Here is a 5,000-nt window from a genome sequence, read left to right on the forward strand (position 1 = left end):
ATGAGAAAGAAAGAATGTGAAATTTTTGAGGATAGAGATTATAGAGATGGTGAGAAGAGAGTTCCACTATTATTGAGAGAGAAAGTGAGAGTTACATTTATATTATATATAGAGAGAGGACATAGCTTGGAAGATGAGAGGCAGCACACTCGCACACACATCAGAGAGAAGAACAATCAAAACAGGGGGGGGGAAAAACCCCCCCCAGCATGTCATTGTTACTACAGGACTGTATGACTTGTGATCTACTCACAAGAGAGGTAAAAAAAAAATATAAAAAAAAATCTGACAGAAAGACAGACAAACTGTGTGTAGGTTAAGACAAATTGAATATCAAACAATTGTGGCACTTAGAGTGTAAGACTGGTCTGGCTGCTGTGTTTGCAGTTTCTGTAAAGATGTGTTGAGTGTTAGGGGGGGGGCCACTGGGGCGGGGCAGCGGTGGGAGCGGTATTGCCTTGTTATTGACATGGGGGTGGTTCGTCGCGGTGACTTTTGGTTGGGCATATGGGGGGGGGGTTGGGTTTCTCGGATGTTGTGACTGAGTTGGTTGCATTGTACTTGGGGAAAGGGGGGGCGGGGCGTAGGGGCGGGCAGTTGTAGGATTTGTGTTTAATGTATTTTTTGGTTGGGAGGGTGTTTGGGATGGTGGGTGGGTAATGAGAAGGGGGGGTGGGGGTGAGGGACGGGTGCGGCGGATGAGGAGCACTGGGTCAGAGAGAGGAGGTGGAGAGAGAGAGAGAGAGCAGCAGTCGCATGGAGAGAGAGAGAAAAGAGAGCCAGAAGAGAGCGAGAGAGAGTAAGAAGAGAGAGGGGCGATTGGGCAGGGAAAGAGAGAGAGCGAGGGGAGAGCAGACAAGCGTGTATAGCAGAGCGAGAGAGAGAGACGGTGAGAGCGAGCGAGGGAGAGATAGCGCCAGCGAGAAGACGAGCGAGCGGCGGCGTCGCGCGGAATCGAGGCGCGCAGGAGGCTGGGGCTCTCAACTGGTCGGGCCCCAGCGCGCAGAGAGCGGTGTAGCAGCGCTCTTCTCTCTCTCTATTCTCTCTCTCTCTCTGTCTCTCTTAATCTCCTCGTCTCTCTCTCTCTCTCTCTCTCCTCTCTCCTCTCTCTCTCTCATATCTCGCTGCTCGTTCTCTCTTCTCTCCCTGTCTATTATCCATCTATTTACCTACCTACCCACCTCTCAGTCTATTAATCTACCCATCCATCTATCTATCTCTTCCCTTCTTTTTCTATCTATTGCAACGAATCTCAAAATAAGCATTGCAAAATAGTCTCCCTGTTTCCCTTTTTTTTTTTTTTTTTTTTGCAATAAGACAACATTGTACATTCAAAAAGCCGGTTTAAGGAAGAGGTTTTCTGCGCATTATGTTTTTTTTTTTTTTTTTTTCTCTCTGTTTTTCTCTCTTCTCCTTTTCCGTATTATCATCATCATTATTATTATTGTTTATCATCATTATTTTTATTGTAGTTATTTTCAATCTTATTCTTATTATTATCCTTATTATTTGCTTATTTTTATTGAAGTTATTTTCTTTCTAATTCTTATTTCTGCTTTTATTCTTATGCTTGTCTTTGTTAATGTTCTTATTCGTATTCTTAGTTATATTTTTATTCCTATTCTTGCTTTTATTTTTGTTCGCTTTCTTGTTCTCGTTTTCGTTCCTGTCCTTTCTCTCTTTACTATTATCATTATCATTATTATCTTCATTGTCATTATTATCATTATTATTATTGTTATTATTATTGTTATTGCTATCATTATTATCAATATTATTATTCTCATTATTGTTATCATTATTATTATCTTTATCATTATTATTATTATTATTATTATTATTATTATTGTTATTTTTATTATTCTCATTATTATTAGCATTATAATTATTATCATCATCATCATCATTACTATTATTATTATTATTATTCATTATTTATTCTATTATTATTATTATACTATTATTACTATTTATGTACTATTTTATATATTATTATTATCATTATCATTATTATTATTAATAGTAGAAGTATCATTATCATTATCATCATTTTTTTAACCATTATTATTATTTCTATTATCCTTATTATTATCATTATTATTATTATTGTCATTATTATCACCATTGTTATCATCATAATCCCCCCCCCCATTTTATTATCATTATTTTCATTCCTCTTACCATTCCTAATTTCATTCCTATCCTTATTCCCATTATCATCATTTTATTTATTCTTATTCATTTTCTTATATTTTCCCCACCTTTTCTTTTCGTTTCTTCTTCTCTTTCTTCTTGTTATTTGTTCTTTTGTTCTTCGTATTCTGCTTCTGTCCCTCCGCTTCCTCCCTTTTCCTTTATATTTTCCTTCTCCTTCTTTCTCTTTCCTCTTCCTTCATCTTCTTTTCTTCCTCCTCCTCTTCTCTCTCCTCATCCTCCTCCTTCTCATCTTTCTCTTCCTCCTCCTCCTCTCTCTCCTCCTCCTCCTCCTCTTTCTCTTCCTCCTCCTTCTCCTGCTTCTCCTCTTCTTCTTCCTCTACCTCCTCCTCTTCTTTTCTTCCTCCTCCTCCTCTCTCCTTTCTTACTCTCCTCATCCACTTCTATCTCTGTTTTTCTCCTCTTCTGTCCTCTTCCTCTTCTCTAATCTACTCTCCCTCCTCCTCTTGCTGCTCGTCTCATCTTCTTACTCTTCTTCTGCTCTCTTCCGTTCCTCCTCCTTTATCTCCCCTCTTCTTCCCCCATCCTCCACCTTCTCTTCTTCCTCCGTCATTCGTTCCACAGAAAATACTAGCGCAGTGAGCTTTTGTAAATTATTTTCATTTTTAGGTACATGAAGATGGCGCTCTGTTTGGAGGGAAATTAATCGGCTTCTGGAAGGAATTTCGGTCATCCGATTTAAAAAAAGAAGAAGAAGGGAAAGAGAAAAAATAGAGAAAAGAAAAGAGGAAGGGAGGATATGAAGGAATAGATGTAAAAGGAAGAATGAGAGAAATTTAGTACAGACGGATATGTACGTGCATAGAGACGTATATACGTACACATGAATACATGTACATGTAGACACGTACCAACCCCCCCCCCCACCCACCCCTTGGCCCCACTCGTCCCACAAGCCTCCTCACATCTCGGCTCCCTCCCTCCTCTTGTTTCCCCGTCGACTGTCACTCCCCACCCTTATATCTCCCTATCTCCCTTGGTACTCTGACCTCCCCCCTCTCGCCTCCCCCGTCACACAAGCCCCCCTCCCCCTCCCCCCCGACCTCTCGCCTCCCCCGTCACACAATCCCCCCCCAGAGACTCTCGGTCTCCTCGTCACACAAGTCCTCCTTCCCTCCCCCCCGACCTCTCTGTTCCACGTCCACAAGAACGCCCCCCCCGACCTCTCCGGCTCCGTCACACAAGACCCCTCCCCCCTCCCGTCATCTCTCGGCTCCCCGTCACCAACCTCCCCCCCCCCCGACCTTTTAGCTCCCCGGCACACAAGCCCCCTCCCTCCTCTGACCTTTCATGCTCCCCGTCACATTGCCTTTTCTTCTCCCTTTCTCTGACTCCCCCGTCACACTGACCTTCCCCCTTTACTCCCCACTCCCCCATTCTCGTCACACAACCCCCCTCTACCTTCTCTTTACTCCCTCGTCACCACCCCTCCTCCCCCTACCTCTCCCTCTCCCCTCCCTCCGCCGGAGATGCTCCTGCAGGAAAAATGAAGAAACTTAAGGCAGGTTTCCAAGGCCGCTGCGACGCCCTTCCTCTCTCTCTCGCGCGCGCTGTCTTTGTTTCTGGTGGCGTACTCAGGCCCTTTTCGGTGGGCCGGTACTGCGGACGTTCGGTATGTGTGAGTGACTCCCTCTCTTCTGGGATTGGATGGATGGATGGCTATTTCTGTTTGTCTGTTTGTCTACTTCCCTCTGTTTGGTTGTCTGTCTCTGTCTCTCTCTGTCTCTGTCTTTCTCTGTCTCTCTGTTTCTCTCTCTCTTTTTCTATCTCTCTTTCTATCTCTCTCTTTTCTCTCTCTCTCTCTCTCTCTCTCTCTCTCTCTCTCTCTCTCTCTCTCTTCTATCTCCCTCTTCTCTCTCTCTCTCTCTCTCTCTCTCTCACTCTCTCTCTCTCTTCTCTCTCTCTATCTCCCTCTCTCTCCCTCTCTCTCTCTCTCTCTCTCTCCTCTCTCTCTCTCTCTTCTCTCTCTCTTCTCTCTCTCTCTTCTTCTTCTCTTCTCTCTTCTTCTATCTATCTATCTTTCTCTTTCTCTCTCTCTCTCTCTCTTTCTCTCTCTCTCTTCTCTCTCTCTCTCTCTCTCTCTCTCTCTCTCTCTCTCTCTCTCTCTCTCTCTCTCTCTCTCTCTCTCTCTATATCTATCTATCTATCTATCTTTCTCTTTCTCTCTCTCTCTCTCTTCGTCTCTTTCTCTCTCTCTCTCTTCTCTCTCTCTGTCTTCTCTCTTCTCTCTATCTCTCTTCTCTTGCTCTTCTCTCTGCTCTCTCTCTCTCTCTCTCTCTCTCTCTCTCTCTCTCTCTCTCTCTATCTATTATCTATCTCTCTCTCTATTCCCTTTTCCTCTGTTTTCCCTTTTTTGTATTGATTTCTCCCATTTTCTTAAATTTTTCGTTCGTAATGCCCTTCATTATTTCGTGTGTTTATTTATTCTTTATTTATTTTATTTCTCATCTGCTTAAGTATTTGTTTGTCAGTTTGGCTTGTTTGATTTTTTGCTTCCTTGCTTATTCATTTATAATTTTATTTTCTTGTTTATTTACTTCTTTATCTTTTACATCGTTCCCGTATTTGCTTATTTATCTGTTAATTAATCTACTAATCCACCTATTTGTTTGTTTGTTTGTTTGTCTATGCGTTTGTTTGTTCTACAATTTGTCTACTTTTATATATTTCCCCATTTTCTTCATTCACTTATTTATTTTTGAGGTGAAGATGCACTTGACAGCCTTGACAGTAATAATTAATGACAGTTTGACGTTTCGGTGTCAAAAAAAAGAAGTGAAAGCAAA

Source organism: Penaeus chinensis, chromosome 20 (genome assembly GCF_019202785.1).
Source record: "Penaeus chinensis breed Huanghai No. 1 chromosome 20, ASM1920278v2, whole genome shotgun sequence".
Classification (NCBI taxonomy): domain Eukaryota; kingdom Metazoa; phylum Arthropoda; class Malacostraca; order Decapoda; family Penaeidae; genus Penaeus; species Penaeus chinensis.